Source organism: Rhipicephalus microplus, chromosome 6 (genome assembly GCF_043290135.1).
Source record: "Rhipicephalus microplus isolate Deutch F79 chromosome 6, USDA_Rmic, whole genome shotgun sequence".
NCBI lineage: Eukaryota > Metazoa > Arthropoda > Arachnida > Ixodida > Ixodidae > Rhipicephalus > Rhipicephalus microplus.
In genome coordinates this window covers 58,355,732-58,376,456 of record NC_134705.1, presented here as the reverse complement: position 1 = coordinate 58,376,456, position 20,725 = coordinate 58,355,732, and the positions used below count along the sequence as shown (strand labels likewise).

General features: G+C 47.2%; 1 protein-coding gene across 2 annotated transcripts in view; it reads right to left on the bottom strand.

The window, feature by feature from the left end:
- LOC119167637 (signal-induced proliferation-associated 1-like protein 2) overlaps positions 1-16,783 on the bottom strand; it is a 186,533-nt gene extending 169,750 nt beyond the window's left edge. Inside the window, exon 1 of one of the 2 annotated variants that reach the window (XM_037419144.2) lies at positions 16,033-16,783. The gene's annotated coding sequence lies outside the window, so the exon portion shown is untranslated. Of the gene's footprint in view, positions 1-15,893; positions 15,942-16,032 lie in introns of those variants that run through there. The other variant, XM_075865990.1, reaches the window with a different exon arrangement.
- Positions 16,784-20,725: the final 3,942 nt, after the last annotated feature.

The following is a 20,725-nucleotide window of genomic DNA, read 5'->3' as shown; positions in this document are numbered from 1 at the left end:
CCAATGAAAACTGTAAGCAATAAAACAAGAATGGACGTGCTGTGCCTGTTAGAAGAAAAGTTATACATTGAACATTTAACAGCGAGTCTATAAGAAGCTCGGATTTCCGTCACGAATGCTTAATATACCATAACTTTTGTTCAACCAAGCTTAGAACATATATTGTTGTATTACTTTGTACAGTTTTCATTCTACATATCCTAATATGCTTATCTACTTTTCAACTCGCTTGGTCTAAGCAAACTGCAACTCCCGAAGTGGCACATAGAATGGATGATATTTCAAAAACTACATTGTAATAGTAAACTAATAGCATATTATACATCAGCACCCGAATATACGTGAGCATAGCGAGTTATAGTAAATCCATGAATAAAAAAAAAAGGAAAGCTTTCAGAGACACTGTGCCCCCTTAACACATTGTATGACCCCCTTAAACATGACTTGAAATTCAGCCACACTGGTTGCCTTCTTGAATGCAGATTTGTCGATACCTGTTTGCAATACATAGGACGGGAATAGAAAATTGGGGTTGTATGCCTCACAATCCACAAATGACACAGCACATCTGCAATTAAACGCTCAGACGCCAGGTAGGCTATCTGCATTCCAGAGCTTTTTCAAAAGAGAAACTTTTCAACACACGAAGACGTGTTGATCATGCCCAAGGTGGATTTAAATCTGTGTTCACCTGTGCTGAAACAATCAAACTGGAGACAAGCCGGAAGTGGCATTACATTTCTTTACAAACCTTAGCGAGCCGTAAGCCCAAGCACTGATGAGACTACCCTAACTGAGCACAACCAGTCCACCCAAGCAAAGCACAACCTGATCCACTTCAACTGCCATCCTAGTGGAGCACAAGCTAGAGGGCTCACAACATCTCTTCTTTCAAGCGGTAGCAAAGATGTCAGAGCTTCACCACAATGGCCCCTAGTAAGAATAGCAACCATTCTGGATCATCAGTGATAACACAATAATAGGATCACAGTACGGTTTCTGTCAAATGATGTGCCCATCATGACTACAATGACTGAGGTTGTCAGATAATTCACAGCTCAATAAATTTGTTCCTACATGCACTCAATAATACAATAGTGCCCTGAGAAAAAGGGACACACGCTTGACCTGGACACGATGGGACCTGGTATTTAGTGAGTGGGTTCCTACTGCTTTATATGCTTGCTAGTATTTGCTACTGGTATAGTTTAGGATATTTAAGTGTGTTTTTGTACCATCCTGTGTCCCCTTTCTTGCGTTCTTTCCATTTGCTCCAACAAACCGAGCCAGGCAACATCATCCGTGATATTTGTCCATGTGTCCATGAAAGTCTATGGACACATGGTGAAAGTCACAGCCAAATTAGACAGCCGAGCCTTGAATCTACTAGAAGATGGCCTCTGCCAAAACAATTGAACCCCTTTACGAAGGATATGCACCAGGCAGCAGCTCTTCTTCTTTATATAAGGTGTCTCTTAAAAGCGGGGTACTCTTGATACGCGCAAGTGACGCAGAGACAAAGCGTGTTCCTGAGAGTCTCAATACCAACTAACTTTATTGCCTTTCAACCCTGAGATCGGTTCCCCTTTCCTCTCCCTCTCTGCGTCCTTGTTGGCAGTGCAGAGGGAGGCAAACGATCGTCAGTCTGTGACACACTGGCAGCGCAACCTGCTGCACTGTGCCGCCCTCATCCTCAGCACATTGCAGCGATGGATATGTGGGTTCAGGAGCAGGCAAAAGTGCCTTTCGTAGCAGGCAGCAGAAAGATGATTTGGAGCAGGCTTGAACAAGCCAGAAAGATCCTTTCGAGCAAGCTTGGAGCGGTCAGAAAGACCACATAGTGCTGACGTTGCACCGCTTCACAGCACTTGTAAAGCAGCATTTGTCCAATGCTGCACTTAGCAAACCCTTAGCTAAATTTAGCTACGCGCACATTTTGTGTTGTCCTTTTTGTTCTGTCTACAGTGCAATGCAGTATGATGCCAAGCATTGTACAGCTAGCATGCCCACATTTCCTGGGAGTTTTCCTGAAAGTTAAAGGGCCACTGCATTTAAAGGTAACACGGTTTATTTCTTGTCTTCACAACCTCTCCTACAAGTGCTGTTTCCCTCTCACCACTTAATTATTTCTTCATAGAACACAAGGAATGTCAGCACTACACGTTGAGCCAGTCAGCATTTCATGCTTTTCATTTAGACACAGCTATCTCTGCATGTGTAGCTGCAAATGTAAAAAACGAAGTAACATCACCTTTTTGCACGCAATATCCATGTAAGAAAAGGCAGAACAGGCATGTGACTGCATGACAAAATGGGGTAGGAGACAATTCAAATAGACATCGCATATATCGACCGATCGAGGGCTTAATCTTGACATCACGTCACCGAAGTTAGTTGGCATCTCAAATTGTGCTGCAAAGACGGGAAATGCCAGAAAAAAACATGGTGCACACCAATTTTTTGTACTCTCAGATAGTTGTTAAGGGGCCCTTAAACGCTCTCCAAAACAAAATAATTTTGTCATCATCAGCATCGTAGCCACACCGCTAGGATGAGCATTGCTGACTAAAACTGCCAATAATAATTTTCTGGGTTTCAAGTGCCAAAACCAAGCTATGAATGTGAGAAACATTGTAGTGGTGGGCTCCAGAAATTTGGACCATTTGGTGTTCTTTAAGGAGTCCGAATTCGCCCGTACATGGGTCTCTAGCATTCTGGCTCCTTCAAAATGCAACTTTCGTGGCTGGAATCGAGCCGGTGACCAAACACTCTCAGGTTTGCGTGCACAAAAACACCCGACAAAGTTGGCAGGGGTCAGGCCATCACCACAGCTCGGAAGTATCCGATGCATAATTCAAAGGTTGCAGGCCTGATCTCTGCTAGCGGCAAGTATGTCTTTTCGCCCACTTTACCTTCCTCACATATATACCCCAATTAGAACACTACACTTATAACTTATAACAGTACAACGAACATACTGTATAAAGTTTGCTGGCTTCATTATCTGCAAGTTTATACTAAGGCCGACTCAAAACAAACAAACTAGTGCTGGATATTCCGTTCTTTCATTCGCAGTAAAATATGTAACTTGAGATAACTAATGACAAGTTAATTTTTCTGTGAAAATCAATTGCACAATTTGTGCAACAGAGCTGCTTTCACGGGAGGTGCCAGAACTTTAAGGGAAATTCTAAAAAAAGGAGCTGTGCCACTCTGTGTAAAGTTGTGCCTGTTTTATCCTAGAATCACAATACCTTTGACGAGAGAGTTTGCACAGAAAAAGCATGTGATTGTAAGCATAATATTATGTATTGATAATGTCATCATAACTACCCCTTGCCACCATGCACATTTCCCTTTGTGTCACAAACCCACGAATACATCAATGATGCCAGTTGTAGTCTGTTGGAGGCTAACTTCAGTATTAGAATAAAAGTATTGTCCGAGTGTTTTCTAACCTTTAGACTTGCTGCTGCATACATGTCATTGTTTACGATTCGTAACAAGAACAGTGTAAAGTTTTTTCTGGTTTGCAGTAATCACACAGGTTAGAGTTTAAAAAAAAAATGGCAAGGCACTGTACAGATCAAAGTGCTTTGTACAGAGACACATGCAACTGACACAGAAGCCTCAGCACAGACATCAGTAATGATAGCGATTATCTGGAGAGAAAATGGCAAATGGCTTCAGCTCCCCATCTGCTCGCTTTTAAGACGTGTTCTGTTTTCAGGTTGGCATCTGCTTTTGCAATGTTTCTTTCAACTTGCCCAGTCAGTCATCTGCACGCTCCCGAACTTGCCGCACAGAAGTTCTTTTTTTTTTTGTTTACGTCATCTTGGTAGGTATTTTCTGGGCTGACAGATGGGTGCCTACAGAGACAGGCGTTCCAACAGATGCTGCATAGCGAAAGGTCCTACGTACAACGTGGCCACAACAGCTTTTTGAAAAGTGCACTTCGCGCTCCGTACAATCTTGAGCTCGAGCCCATGTGCAAGTGGGTGGCTATGCTTTGTGAAGTGTCAGCAAGTTTGCGAGGTGTCAGCAGCCACAGTTGACTATCGTAGCAAAGGAAGCTCTGCAGGTGCAGCAATGCCTAGATACCAGTAACACACGCCTCTGCAAATATAACTTGGTGTGCAGGCTTCTTTGAACACTGATGTGCGCTCGTTGCAAAAGAACCTTGTTTTCATGCTAAGAGTGACCAACATAATATGTGGACATTCTCTCGTTCTGCCAGCACCAATATATACCACAAGAGTGAAAAAACAACTCGGAACTTGTCAGAAATCGTGACGGTATTTGAACTGAAAGAGTACTTTAAACAGCATAAAAAGAGTGCGCAATTATAAACACGCCAAGATTACAGAGTTTAAATTATGCAACGAATAATTTTGAGAATTTTTTTCCCTCAAAAAACATCCAACAGGAAGCCCCGTCACCCACCAGTGTAACTGAGTGTTCCGCAATATTTTTCTTCACTAGCAATCAGCCACTGAGTGCCACAAGTGCCACAACATTTCGTACATGTAATCATCATCTGTTTCGTTAGTTACTTTTCATTTTGCTGACATGTGGTTGACAAACATGTGCATTCACCATTTACTTTGTAGTTGTTTTGTAACTGCTATGAACCTTGTCACTTGACACATAGTGTGTTCGTTTTTTTTCTTACAAAATTTTTTTCTTTCCTTTGTGATTGCTCGCACATGTGTGTTTGCCATTCTTTGCTTTGCACATGCTGAGCAGGTAATGAGTTCTTGCATTGGGCTCCTGTATCCACTACTGTCTATGGTTTTCAACATGTGCCGGCTGTGTACATTGAATGAATGAATTGAATGCGCTTATGCAAAAAACACAACACTTGATTATTAACAAAAAAGTTGATACCCTTTGTGTCGTGTACTTTTAAAAAGTCACAATCTCCTGCATCAATTGTACCTTGACAAAGTGATGAATATTGTTGCGAATGTATTTACTACTTTAGAGTAGAAAAGTACTCCAGCAGTCAAGATGGCAGCCGTTGTGTATTTTCGAACAGCCCAAAACGTCGTCGTCTTCTTCTTCGCACCGCCCGCATAGCTGCATAGCCGCGAACCCGCAACATCGACCTCCGGCGGCGAAAAGCGCCGACCCGGCGCTTGTTAGCAGGTGTTGGACGAGATGTACGGCTTGAGGCGAGCGACGTGGACGATGTCGGAAGATGTGGAAGGTATCGAAGGGTTTAGAGGTGCTATTTCATAGGTAACATCAGTTACTTGCCGTAGCACACGATAAGGTCCGGAATACTTGGGTAGAAGCTTTTCAGCCAGACCAACATGTCGCGACGGAGTCCACAGAAGAACGAGGTCACCTGAACTAAAGTGGATGTCCCGATGGTGGCTGTCATAGCTACGTTTCTGACGGAGCTGCGAGTCCGAAAGGCGCTGGTGGGCAATCTGACGGGCTTTCTCCGCGGTGCTAATAGTGCGGCGAGCATATGCTGTGGACAGGTCGGCAGGGTTGGGTACAAGCGTGTCGAACGGCAATGTCGGGTCTCTTCCATACAAAAGGTAAAAGGGAGAATATCCAGCAGTGTCGTGGCGTGAGCTATTGTAAGCGAAAGTGACAAAGGGTAGCGCAATGTCCCAGTCACGGTGATCCGTCGACACGTACATGGCGAGCATGTCAGTGAGTGTGCGATTCAGACGTTCTGTGAGGCCGTTTGTTTGAGGATGGTAGGCCGTCGTAAGCTTGTGCTTGGTTGCACAAGAACGAAGTAGATCGTCAATTACCTTAGATAAAAAGTAGCGACCGCGATCGGTGACCAGTTGACGAGGAGCACCATGATGTAATATGACGTCTTGAATCAAAAAGTCGGCGACATCTGTAGCGCAGCTGCTTGGAAGAGGTCTCGTAATTGCGAAACGGGTCGAGTAATCTATGGCGACGGCGACCCACCTGTTACCGTCGGTAGAAAGAGGGAAAGGGCCCAGCAGGTCGAGGCCGACACGATAGAAAGGCTCGGCAGGTACGTCGATCGGTTGAAGGAGGCCGGCGGGGTGTACCGCTGGCCTTTTGCGGCGTTGGCACGACTCACAAGACCTAACATAACGTTGTACAGAACGGTAGAGGCCGGGCCAGAAAAAGCGTCGGCGGACACGGTCGTACGTTCTGGCAACACCAAGGTGGCCAGCCGTTGGTACATCATGTAGTTGCTGAAGTACGGTCGAGTGCAAATGAGTGGGTATTACGAGTAGTAGTTCGTTTCCCACATGGTGCATGTTGCGGCGGTATAAAATGCCGTCTATGACTACGAACATGCGAAGCGAACTGTCTGTACAGCCTGTGTTCAGGCGGTCGATTAGCTCGCGTAGGGACGCGTCACGCCGTTGCTCACATCCCATGTTGCCGAAAGCAGAGAGCGAGGAAATACAGATGGACGCGTCGTCGGTTACTAGATCTGGAGCGTCAACGGGGTACCGGGAGAGGCAGTCGGCGTCTTGGTGTAAACGGCCAGACTTGTAAACCACTGTGTATGTGAATTCCTGGAGGCGCAGAGCCCAACGAGCAAGGCGCCCCGTTGGATCTTTGAGGGCTGAAAGCCAGCATAGAGCGTGATGGTCAGTGGTAACTGTGAAAGGCCGGCCATATAAATAGGGGCGGAATTTACCAACTGCCCATACAAGCGCCAGGCACTCGCGTTCCGTAATAGAGTAATTGCGTTCGGCAGGAGAAAGGAGCCGGCTGGCATACGCAAGAACTCGATCGTGACCGGATTGACGCTGGGCTAAAACCGCGCCAATACCGTAGCCACTAGCATCAGTGCGGACCTCGGTTGGAGCAGACGGGTCGAAGTGGGCGAGAATCGGTGGCGTGGTCAGAAGTGTTATGAGCTGGGAAAAGGCCGTGCCTTGATCAGGACCCCACTCAAATGGTACATCTTTCTTCAAAAGATCAGTGAGGGGGCGTGCGACCTCTGCGAAGTTTCTGACAAATCGTCGGAAATATGAGCATAGGCCCACAAAACTTCGAACGTCCTTGACACAAGTCGGTACAGGAAAATCCAGGACAGCTCGGACTTTGTCGGGATCGGGGCGGATGCCGGAGGAGTCAACGAGATGCCCTAGAATAGTAACTTGGCGATGCCCAAAATGGCATTTCGAAGAATTAAGTTGGAGCCCAGCCTCTCGAAATACTGAAAGAATTGAGGAAAGGCGCTCGAGGTGAGACTTAAAGGTTGGGGCAAACACAATCACGTCGTCCAGATAACACAGGCAGATAGACCATTTAAAGCTGCGCAAAAGCGTGTCCATCATCCGCTCGAACGTTGCCGGCGCATTGCACAAGCCAAACGGCATTACCTTGAATTGGTAGAGACCGTCGGGCGTTACAAAGGCGGTCTTCTCCCGGTCGAGGTCGTCCACGGCGATCTGCCAGTAACCGGAGCGTAAGTCTATCGAAGAAAAATAGGTTGCGCCATGAAGGCAGTCCAGGGCATCATCAATACGAGGTAACGGGTAGACATCCCTTTTGGTGACCTTGTTTAAATGCCGATAGTCCACGCAGAAACGCCAGGTATTGTCCTTCTTTTTAACTAAGACTACAGGGGACGCCCACGGACTCGATGAGGGCTCTATGATGCCTTTTGTGAGCATCTTATTCACCTCCTGTTGGATAACTTGGCGCTCTGATGGTGACACTCGATAGGGACGCCTGTGAATTGGAGCTGCATCACCGGTATTAATGCGATGTTTGACTTGCGATGTTTGACCTATGGGCCTACCGTCAAAGTCAAATATGTCCGAATAGCTCGTGAGAAGATCAGTGAGGTCTTTGACCTGAGACGGCAACAGGTCTGAGGCAATCATCTTAGTTACATTGTTGAGCCGTGTAGAGTTGGCTGCGTCGGTGCTATGCGGGTTCGGCGAGGCGACTGTGGCCAGTTCACGTGACACTGATGAGATCTGGCACTCGTGTGACGGTGAAAGAGTGGCGAGAACAATGCCTTGTGGTAGGATTTGAGGGCTGAGTCCGAAGTTCAGAAGAGGAAGGCACGTCTTGTTCGCTGTGACAGTTAATATGGTGTACGGGGAGGAAACGTTGCAGGCCAGTAAAACACCAGGAGAGGGAAAGACCACGTAATCCCCATCCGGAACACTGGGATATGGTTCAACTGTGACACAAGTTAGGGCTTGGGGTGGGAGGCGAACAAACTCAGCGCACGAAAGCTTGTTCTGTACCATCTTCGACTCTTCGGTGGCCGCAGGCAAGTCAAGTTGCACGACGCCGGCTGAGCAGTCAATTACAGCGGAGTGGTCGGACAAAAAATCGAGTCCAAGGATGACGTCATGTGGACAGTGAGCGAGAACATGGAATAGAACGGACGTCTGGCGGTCGGCGAATCTCACACGCGCGGTGCACATTCCGAGCACAGCCGGGGTCGCTCCACTAGCGACACGTACAAATAGGGACTCTGGCGGCGTAAGGACCTTGTTTAATCGTGCACGGAGGTCAGAGCTCAGAATTGAAATATGTGCGCCGGTGTCAATAAGGGCAGTAACAGGAAGGCCATCCACTTCTACATCAAGCAGGTTTTTGTCCGTAGTCAAGGTCAGCAGAGGGTTTTCAGGTCGGGAGTCCAATGCAGCGTCACCTCCGGGAGCTGCATTGCTCAGTTTTCCGAAGAAGGGCGTCCACTAGGGTGGGGCGACGAATAGCGGCGGTGCTGAGGTGACCTGGAGCGACGGTCATGCGGGGACGGCGAACGGCTGGACCGGCGGACTGGCGTCGCAGGAGTGCCATTGTACGGTCCATCGTCACGAGCGCTGTACTGCAGGGGCCGGTGGTTGTCGTCACGTCGATAGCCAGGAAACGACCGAGGTGGATACGTGCGGAAACGACAGTAGCGGGAGATGTGTCCTACACCATGACAATGAAAACATATAGGCTTGTCGTCCTGTGTCCTCCACTGAGCAGGATCACGATAGCGGCGGAATCTTTCTGGTGCAGGAGAAGGCGCTATGGTACTGACCCGAGGTTCCGTCAACGAACATACAGGCTGCAGCCCAACGTTTGCCAGTTCCTCTCTCACGACCTGTTGGATCAACGAGATCGTTGGTCGATCATCAGATGGGCGGGTCAGAAAAGACGGAGACGCGGCCTCGATTTCTCTACGAACGATGCGAACCACACTCTCGTTGTTATGTGGTTGACTGCATGGCGGCTGAAGGTCCTCGCAAGATGACGTAGCGGCCGTGTTCGGAAGACGCAAGAAATTCTTGGCGACCCGGCGACTCTTCAGCTCTTCGAATCGGCGGCACTCTTTGATGATGTCATCAATGGTGGAACAGTCTTTGGAAACCAGTATGTTAAAAGCATCATCTGCAATGCCTTTAAGTAAATGGCTTACTTTGTCTTCCTCGGACATGTTGGGGTCGGCACGATGGCAAAGGGCGAGAACGTCAAGGATGTAGGTGACATATGATTCGGTCGTAGTTTGTGCCCGACCAGAGAGTTCTTTAGAAGCGGCCCGCTGGCGTCCGACGGCCTTACCAAACAGGTCACGAAGCTTCTGTTTGCAAGTATCCCAGCTGGTTATGTCCGCTTCATGAGCCTCGAACCACGCGCCAGCTGTTCCGCAGAGATAGAAGCCAACGTTGGCGAGCATCATCGTAGGGTCCCACCGGTACACTGCTGCAAACCGCTCGAACTTCGGAATCCAGTCGTCAACGTCAACATGGTCGGTGCCGCAGAAGTTGCCAGGGTCGCGCGGTTGCGTCAATACGACCGGCTGTACAGGCTGCGCCGGAGTCGCGGCTGAAACAGGAGCGGCAGAATTGGTTTCTGTTGCCATGGTCGGGCAGTCGAGAACACGTCCGCTTCGAAGTTCCGTCTTGCGTCGTACCCAGCGCCACCACCAAAATGTTGCGAATGTATTTACTACTTTAGAGTAGAAAAGTACTCCAGCAGTCAAGATGGCAGCCGTTGTGTATTTTCGAACAGCCCAAAACGTCGTCGTCTTCTTCTTCGCACCGCCCGCATAGCTGCATAGCCGCGAACCCGCAACAATATGATTTCTGTCAGCTCATCATAAAGGGACATACTGCTCGAAACTACGTTCACAATAACAAGCTAGCCTATGACCTACACCTCTGTTACAGGACAATAATCATTGCTCATCTTTGGCGCCTTTTCTTGCTTTTAACACCAGTACTAGTTTGTTAAAAGGACATTAAAGAGAGACAGTGATTTGGTGCAGACTGACCAAATGCATTCTGAGAACTTTAATGCGATGAGTTTTACTATCATAAGAGCAGTATTAGTGGAGAAAATAAAAATTATTAAGGTTTGAATTTAGTGCCGACATCTCTGCATGTTCCGTCGAACATTTCAAAACATATTTTTCGTACCTTCACGAGATTGGCTCACCGAAGTTTTCTGGAATTTCGAAACTTCACATGCTAGGTCTGTGGCACCCACCACATGACAATGTACATTTTTATAAATGAGAAGTTGCGTGGCTCAAGCAGATGCCTTCAAAATCGATGACATCAGAGTGGTGAGGAAATCTCAAGATGGCGTCTTGACCTGCATTTTATTTTTGTGTTTTCTCGCTTAGCAAGAGTTGTCTCCCGGCAAGAGTGGTATTTTCAGGATAGTGAAATTGCACTTTACTTACTAATATGCGAAAAAAAAAAAAATGTGCTTTTCTCTTTAGAGTCCCTTTCATGGTGTGTGTGCGCTGTTGCGAAATAGCTGGTTGTCGAGACATAAATCAAGGACATCCGTTTATTGCCAATATACTAAAGGTGAACTGCTGCCTCACCCACGTATGCCTGCCTTTGATTCCGCTTCAGTTTCCTCTTTTTCGATGGAGTCTGGCACGCTTCAAGTTCGTTTGTTCCGCAATATTTTGCAACATGCACTATCAGCACAGCACGGAATACTTGACAGGAAAGTAGTAAGTGCAAAATTTTCAAGAAAGGAAACACAGCCAAGCTAGATGATGCTAATCATAGAGAAAAAAAAAACTCCATAAAAGGTATGAATGCTTCCAGGGCATGCCCTGCACAGGCGACCTCTCTGACATGCACCAGACGCTATAAATCTGAATAAACCTTGGCATCTTTTCCCCGTTACTTGGCTCAAGAACAAAAATCAAAGGAAGAGAGTGAGAGGCTGCAATTTTGTTTCGATCAGATTAGCAAGAAAGCGACATAGTCAACATAATACAATAGAACTTTAGTGTCCTAAATTACCTAAAATTTTCAATATGTAAATGACCTATGCAACAAAAGGCCATATGAATGAAACTGTATTGCCTTCTTCCTATCACAGTTTTATGCTGTTTCACGGACAGCTAGAAAGTGGCACCTTCAAGTGTTTGTGTATACGCAATGTTCTGTGGGCATTCTGGATAATTGCAAATATGAAGCCAGCACACCCACCTTATTGTGTTTCAGCACTGCAATTTTTTTATCCTTGGAAATTAGCATTTTCGTAACCATTACAAAAAAGTAACAACAAATGAAATGCATTAGTAGTCACTATACACCTTGAGATTTCCTATGTCCTCCTTCATGCATATTTGCCATGAGTGAAATAATGCCCTCCACTTTTAAGCGTGTCCAGGCCACCACAGATGGCTCAGACAGATTGACATGTGACAATATATTACTGCCATTATATGTGTACATTTATTATTATTCACTAGTGCATACAGATCATCAACGTTCATCGACCATGCTTGTGGCCTTTGCCACGTCTCATGTGCTCAACTAAAGGTCAGCCGAGCTGCTATGTCAAGCGTAGCGAATGTAGTTCCTCAGTCACTAGTCTCTATGCCACTGAAAAAAGAAAAGGCTACAATGAAACTGATAACAAATGATTGAAGATGAAGTTACAACTGACATTTCTCGCCACCTTTTCTTTCTCAAAAAACAACTTAGCTTTCAGGGCAGCATATAAGTTTAGTTTTATAGTACTTGAGGAGGCTGACTAATTGTTCGCATGAGATGTCTAGCTTGTCTTGAAAGGGCTGTGTGGCTGTTTGCTTGAGAATCCCTTCGTGTCATGCAGCATTTGAAAAGTCATAATAAGACCTGAGACAGTAACAGTAAGAAAACCTGGACTGGCTAATGGAAGTATTTAGAATAAGCAGTGCTAAATAACCAATGCACCCTTAGGAGTTCAGTGCAGTGCTGGTTGGCAAAACAGGAGCTAATGGCGTGTAATGTATGAATTATCCTGTACAGTGTATTCTGTGCTCTAAAGCCCAACTATTTCATAGGTTCATCTTGATTATAAGCTACAAGTGTACATGAAAGCTGTGGCAATAGTCTTGTATCATAAGTACTGTTCCCATGACATTACGCAGCAAAGGCAGTTAGCCAAAGTATGGCAATTTGGCATGTGTGTTTCATGGTACCATACACAATTGTGGCTCATTCGCTTTCATTCAATTTTTTTCATAAGAACAAAAACGTTTCATCTCAATGAGGCCCAATGAATAGATTGCAGGCATAATAAAAACCACGACATGGCGGTGAGGTTACAGTCTCGACGCTCTAACACTTTGAGTTGTAGCAATGCTCGAGTCCTAAATAAACTTCTGCGTCTGTCTGCCAAGCTTCGCCTGAATGCCCCAGTATACAGCAAACAAAATCCAAAAACCGTGTGAAGAGCTTACAGCGGAAATATGCCTGAAAGCAGGCTGAATCTATGAAATGAAAGTAAGTGAAAGAAGTAGCAGAGAGAAAACGTAATCCCACATCATATAGTAAGGTATGACCAATTTGCTGCATGCTGCCGCGGCGCTCCAGTAATGCGCCCAATAAGCGACCTCGCACGGCTTACCCCGACCGTCACGACGCCGAGACTACACGGGCGCGTTCTTTCTGCGCGCAGCTTATCCTGTGCGGCATTCATTAATGCACGCGCTCATAGCGCAGCTTCAGCCGAGTGGAAGGAAAGGCCCAGCGCCGTAACATTTACCGCATACCTCGGGCGAGCGCGCTACGCTAGCTCAATGAAATATTCGCGGTGCAGCTAGCAGGAAGATGAAACACCCACGCCAACTTCGCGGCGGCTCAAGACGACGGAAAGGAAGGCGTCCGAATGACATAGTGACCTTAGGTCGCATACGAATTGGCCTGCATTAACAATTTCGGGGGGGGGGGGGGGGGGGGGGGGACCTGCAAAGGCCACGTGACCATGCATATGTACCTGCCTCGTCCGGGCTCGAAGTATTAGAATAGCGCACTGCGAGCACTTGCGGTGCGGTCGCTGCTACTGCGCAGGGAGTTTTAGAATAGCCCACTGCGAGCCCTTGCGGTGAAGTCCCTGCCACTGCGCATGCGTCGTAACGCGAGTCGGCGTTCGCGGACCGCACGCAAAAAATCTGAAATTGCGTGCGGCGATCGCGGCCCGCATTGGGCTCCGCGTGCATACCGCCGCCATACATGTGGTCTTAGTAGAGTACAATGCGCATGTTCACGTCTACCGCTACCAATCGCAAAGCGGAGTCTGCGTTTAATGCCGCAAGTAGTCAAATAAAAAAAAAAAGTCGTTCTTTCATATCGCCGGGCTCCCGCGCGTTTGAAATTAGCTGGCCGTGGGGTTGAAACACCTGTTTTATGTACCGTTCAACGGGGGTGGTGGTGGTATAGTGGTTAGAAGAGGAAAAAGGCACCAAATTTTTGCAGCCCGGTCGGGAGCACGGCGCAGTGCCTGGGGAGTACAAAGGCTGAAGTCACAGCCTCGGCAGCGCATTTTCAGGGACAGCTCAGATGATATTATGGCGGCACCCTGAGGGCCTTCTGTGAAAACGTGTTGACAGCATTCCGCAGGAGTACAGTGTACTAGAATGGCAGCAGGAGCGTCTTTGGCCGTCGCCATAATGTCCTTTGGGCAGTGGCGGATCCAGAAGGGTGGGGGGGGGGGGGGGGGGGGGGGTAGTAGGGGCGATTAACCTGACGCATAGTCTGTGTCAGCACGCCGCCCCTACCATTAGTTAAATGCTTGTAGTCCACCTGCTACTGAGTATTAGGACAAATGAGTGAAACCGCTGTGAGCACAAATTAACAGTATTTGTGTCATAAGGGGTTTTGCTCGTATAATAAAAACAAGTCATGACCACGCCCCCCTTTCCAGTGTCAAAGCGACCGCCCCCTACCCCTAAAATGAGTGGCTGGATCCGCCCCTGTTGAGCAGTGGCTAATAATTCCCACAAAATGCAGGCAGTGAGTGAGGTCAGTCTTTTCGGTCCCGTGCCACAGTCCAGTAATGCGTATGTATCTTCACTTCTGTGACGAAGTATATATATATTTCATGCGAGTGGATACCGTGCAAGCAAGGGATAAGTTGTGCCGATTTCTCTCAGCGAAACAGTGATATGGGAGTCCGAAAATGCAAACATGGGACATCTCTGAACTAGCGTTGTGCAGCGGGCGCCCGCACTGCCTATAATCTTTATGGTCGAGCGTGGTGGTTTCGGATGTGCGTGGCCAGATAGGTGGTACACCCAACGACGTCCAAAAATGGAAACACACAGACACAAAAGAAGTTGAAGAGAAAGAAAGGAACCGAATGAGGCGATCTCAAGAGCGACCCCACACAGAGCGGCTTATATGCCTGGGCGGTGCTGTCAGTGGCACGCGTGCACGATTAGATAGCGCCGCGCTTCAATTGTGGCGCGTGCGGTTGCGTACCACCCGCGTAACAACCAAAGTAGCGCAGCCGTCAAAAAAAAAAAAAAAAAAAAAAAAAAACGCGCCTGGCCGTTGGTTGCGGCAGGCAACGGCTAGGCGCAGAGATCATGACCAACTTAAAAGCTACGCACGCGCGCTTGAAAGAAAGAAAAACGTGTCTTTCGAAACTCGCCGCCGTTAGTGCATGGGTGCGAGCAGTTAGAGAAGCGTGCGAACTGTCTGGGCGGTGGTGTTTGTTGCAGGCATAAGAAAAACGTGAGCGTCGCAGGTATACGGGGGACTGTGCGCGAATGCAGATTCGCAGGCCTGCAAAGCGCTCGCGTGGGTTCGCCACCCATTCGCGCAAGCTACGCCGGTAAGAAGGACAACCGAGAGGCGTTCTTCTCGGCGCTGCAGCAGTGTTTGACCCCGCTTCTTTCCGTTTGCGAAAGGCGTCGTGCATCACCAGCGGCCCGCCGGGTTCGACATTCCGCACCGGCCCACACGTTCGTAGTCGAAAAAAGAAAGCACACGCCTATGCTGACGTCTTTTCGCCTTCGCGAACACAATCTGTCGGGACGAATTTGCGGGGCGCTGAAGCACGTGTCGCATGCAGGACCTCGCTGCTACGGCAAAGAATGAACCACTACGTCGTCTCGATCATCAAAGAGAGGAACGCGGCCTTGGTATCCGCAAAATGAAACGCGCGGTTTCGAAGAGCTCCTCCCAACGCGACATAATGGACCAACGGGGAGCTGATGGCGGGGGGAGGTCAGCGGGCTCTTTTGTCACCGTCGTCGACAGCGCGTTGTTGAGCTAGCGTTTTTCTTTTCTTTACGTTTTACCTCTTTCTCCTTTTGTGTCCTAGACAGCCACAAAAAAGCACATCCCTCCCACCACTCTGGAGTACGGTAAGTAGTGGGAAAAACAGCGGAGGGAGGACCGCGCGCAATGTAAAAAGAGAAATAAAACAGACAAAAAGGAACCAGCGGGACCGGAAATACCAGACAGGCTCGTGAAGCGTACAGCTAGCCCGAGTCGCGGATACCCCGGTGCAGATCGGTACATATCACACACGCTGCAGGCAAACGCGATGGCGTACGCACACACAATTCCGATAAGCCACACACGCAGTCTAGCGACGAATGAACAAATGAAAGTAGCGAAGCCCTAAAGGTGAGGGGCAACCTAGCGAGCGGGCGCGGCGAGTAAGTTGAAGTGACTCACGTTCGCCAGCGGTGCGGCGCTTTCGCCGCGGGGCAAGAAAGAACAGCACGCGCGTTGAGAGCTGTGAAAGCTTGTCCCGACATGCGCTCTATCACTTCATCGCAAGCCATCGCGCGGGGATGCGAAAGAAACAACTCACCGTGTCGATTTCTCCCGGGCAGTCGCCGCCAGTTGATCGAGAGAATGATACCGCAAAAATTGAGACGATGCTGAGCGCACCACGGCACCGCTAAGCACAACGAGGATCACGGAGCCTTTGTTGACGCGTCGTCGTCGCGGCTCGAGCACCGGGAGAACACATGCGCGCTCACGACGCTTCACTTTCCGAGGGAAGAAAATTGGCGAGAACCAACGCGAGATCACCACACACTTCTCGAGTCAACGCGGTCGAACACTTAGAACTGAAGCTAGCACAACCGCACTCGGTAGTCACCGACGATACCCAAGGCTGAGACGTCGTCGTCCGCGGCTGTTCATCGCACGAACGAGGCAAAATCCACGTTTCCGCCGACGATGCGGTGACACTGGCGGGTCCATCTGTGGGTCGCCATCGCGGACGAGCGCGCTGGCGTGTGTTGCTGTTATGTCGCTATTTTGATTGTTCACTCTCTCGCCCTTCCTTCGCCTGTTTTCATTTTAGAATGTTTTCATTGCGCCGGCTCTCTCCACAACTCGGCTGCTGGCTTCAATGCACTTGCTTCAATGAGTTGCGACCGCAGCGGCACTTACCGGCGGTCACATGAAACTGTCTCTCTCTCTCGCTCGTTTTTCCGGGGTCGGCCCGGTTTGTTTTGCGCCAGTGCCTGCGATCAGCGAAGTGCATCAATACTAACTTGTGCTGAAATCAATTCGTGTACTACCGGCCTTAGTTAACACGTCACTGAGTGCAAACACGTTCTCACCACGCAACGAGCACCGCCTGCGGTGATAGTGCTTTTCGCTTGTACGAATGACGAAGGGATCTTTTCAGCTACAGCATGCGTTTTTAACGGTGGTGGCGCCATCGGGGAGTATTGGACACAAACACTCGCTTGTCGAAGGCTGGCGTCTGAATCGCGGGAAGCTCAAAAGTAGCGTGCGCCAGTCATTCATTCGAGATAGAGCGAGAGGCATTACGGCTGTGCTTAGGCCTTCCAAATATGTAGCAAATGCAGTATTATACCTGAAAGCGAGAACACTACCCCTGTTAAGCCGATTCAACCTAATTACGGTGCAGACTTTTCCACGGTTGTACGAAACACTGTCTATTCATACTCAAATAATCTTGATCTCCAATCCCGATTTTATTTTTTTTCGATCACTGGCCTAGATTCCGCAAGGCACAAATCATAGTTATAAAAACATTACTCGACGACCTAAATGTACAAAATCGCCCCGCCGCGGTGGTCTAGTGGCTAAGGTACTCGGCTGCTGACCCGCAGGTCGTGGGATCGAATCCCGGCTGCGGCGGCAGCCTTTCCAGTGGAGGCGGAAATGGTGTAGGCCCGTGTGCTAAGATTTGGGTGCACGATAAAAAACCCCAGGTAGTTAAAATTTCCGAAGCCCTCATCTACGGCATCTCTAATAATGATATGGTGGTTTTGGGACATTAAACCCCACATATCAATCAATTAAATGCATAAATTCGTGATGTACGTCCTGTGACCACGCAACCTAAATTCACAGACATTGTCTACCACGATATTTTTTTCTAATCAGGCGAAATTATTACCTCACGGAATTATAAATGGTCTGTTGCAAGGGCATCTAAATAATCTGACAACGAACGTGGTTATTCCAACAGATACATCACAAACTGAGTAAAAAGCTGCCATAATAATATTCTGCCCTCAATTTGAGTGGTCTTTTTCTTTATGACTGGCAGATTTTATCCCAGTTTTTATAGCTGAATTTATGGCCATAATATAAGCTTTCGGAAAGTTACACAGTTTAAATGCAGTAGTAGTGATTATCACGGAATCATTATCTGCGTGTTCGTCTCTCTTCGCATCTGGTGAAGCGGCTTCACTAAAGCTTTTCATAATACTAGTTCCCACGCACCTTCAATCTCTCCACTTAATTTGAGTACCAAAACACAAGGATTTAGTTTTAAACGAAAGCGCTGATTTTTTAGCAAAGGCCACGCTTTTGGTGCCAATCATTCCGTTTTCTCCACTGACAGCATACATTACAATTGCACGATTCCGCACGCTAACTGTCAGAAAATGCTTATCAGACCCTGTATTTACAGCTTCTCCAGAATATAAGCACCTATAATTTCCCTGGAGCAGTCGGTTATCGCGGTCGAGTATAATGAAAGTGGCTATAACAAAACTTCGCTGCCGGGTTACCTCCCTCAACTTTTCCTGCCTAGAGCAAGTAAAGCGCTGTCTCCTCAGTGTCTCTTCTGTAAGAAGGATGAAACAATTAGCCATTACTTTCTATTCTGTCGTCAGTACAAGTCATTGAGGAGAAGATTCATAGCACCACCTCTTCGAAACTTGGGTCTGGAAGCATCCCAATCAGTCGTTCTATCGTTTGGCGCCTCTACTCTGGGATACGGTCACATGGATGTTTACTACGCCATAGATGAATTTATCAGTCCGACTAAAATATTATTGAGTCAAATTCTTCACCCTTTTAAACATTTAAATACTAATATTCTGTAATTAAATTAAATTTGCTGTATTACCGATCCCTAGCTTATACGAGAAATATTGCGAGGAAACACTTCAAAAAAATTCACCTAACACTCGGCCTATCCCCTGCATGTGGTAAAAGCCACGAGAAGAGAAGAAGAGAAAGAGGCTTTTATGGCGGCGAAACTCATATTGCGGCGTACGCAATGATTTACTTAGATAGAACTCTGGTGTCATCGTTCAAGACATATGCCGTTATTAATTTATGTCGAGGTTATCTGAAGTGAAGGCTGCATGATCGATTGATGCCAATAAACAAAAAATATTGACTGGTGGTGACGAGCCTGAAGCGAAAGCAAAGGTGGCTGGCCAGCTTGTTTGTCTTTACCCTTTTTCTATCTGCCTTGCGCTTTGCCACTGTTTCATGTATATTTCTTGTATCTGGTCTTTATTTTTGTTCTCTTTCTTTCGCACTCTATTTCTTTCTTTCTTGCTCTTTATATCTTTCCTATCATTTCTTCCATTTTTTCTATATTGTTTTTTTTCTTAAGTTTTTTTAGAACTTTATGTCTCTTCTTCTGTCTTACTCTGTTCTTTTAATCTGTTCTTCATGTATATTTCTTTTGATATTTCTTTTTCTACGTCTTTTTCTGTCTTTATTTTTTATGTGTTCATCACCTTCATTTCTATTTTTCTTTATTTCTATTTTCTATTTTTCTTTATTTTATCTCATTCTTTTTCACGTGTTTCACGTGCTCCACTTCACCGAGCACAGTTTTCGTTTATGCTTTTGCCCTAATTAGATGTGCAGCTCGGTGAATTCCTGATGTGCATACCCACAAAGTTTATAATTTGCATTTTAATAGTAAGAAATGGTATATATATATATATATATATATATATATATATATATATATATATATATATATATATATATATATATATATATATATATATATATATATATATATATATAAAATAGAGGTGTTGTACGTCGAGGAAGGTTCAGACGCAGCTTGGCAAATGCGCTTTATCTGGCAAATCTGGCTAATTGCGAGCGGCGTGCGTGAGCTACTATGACAGCCACTGATCATCATCGTCTTCTTCATTACCAGCAGAGCGTCCGTTATTCAGATTCATTACAATTACTCCCCGCGAAATAAGGAGCCGTCCTGGCGACCTATGGACAAGTAAACACGGGAGAGTCGTAGCAGGGCTTAAGTCTCGAGACGTGCACAATTTCCTGGCCACGACGACGTTGGTCAGAAGATAGTTCCAGTGGCTCGATGAAGTAATTCACCGGTGACGTTTTTTGTAGCACACGATATGGGCCGTGATACTTGAGGACCAACTTGGTAGAAAGGCCAGGTGTAGCAGAAGGGACATCCAGCCAGACGAGTGAACCTGGATCGTAGGAATTAATGTTATTTGATGCGTCATGGTGGTGCTTTTGGCGTCCTTGGTCTTGGGTTGTGAATGACCTTGCCAGTTGGCGGCATTCTTCGGCGTATATAGCGGCTTGAGACAAAGTCGTGGACTCTGAGGAGTCAGGTTTGCACGAAAGAATGGTGTCCATCGTGCAAGAAGGTTCGCGCCCGTAAAGGAGGAAAAAAGGAGAGAACCCAGTAGTGCTTTGAATGGCGGTATTATAGGAGAACGTGATAAACGGGAGCACTCGGTCCCAATTGGAGTGGTCTGACGAGATGTACATAGACAGCTTGTCACCAAGGGTGCGCTTGAAGCGCTCTGTCATTTCATTGGTCTGGATATGATAGGCACTTGTAGGGTGGTGAACGACGTGGCACTCACGCAGCAATGCCGTGATGACGTCTGACAAGAATACGCGACCACGATCACTCAGTAACTCTCGGTTATTTAACTGATGCCGTAGGGCATACTAGCGCCAATAAAAAAAAAAAAAAAAAAAAAAAACTCTCGAGGTGCTCCATGACGTAATATAATGTTGTGAAGAACGAAAGTCGCAACGTCTTTTGCTGTAGACGAGGGAAGGGATGAAGTTTCGGCATACCGCGTGAGGTGGTCGACGGCATCTATGATCCAGCGGTTACCGTCTCTAGTGTTGGCAAGGGAACCATAGATATCGATGCCGACGCGGTCGAATGGGCGGAATGGGCATGGTAAAGGTAATAAGGTACCGCTGGCGTGATGAAGGGGAGTTGTTCGTCTCTGGCACGTCGAGCAGGTCCGAACGTA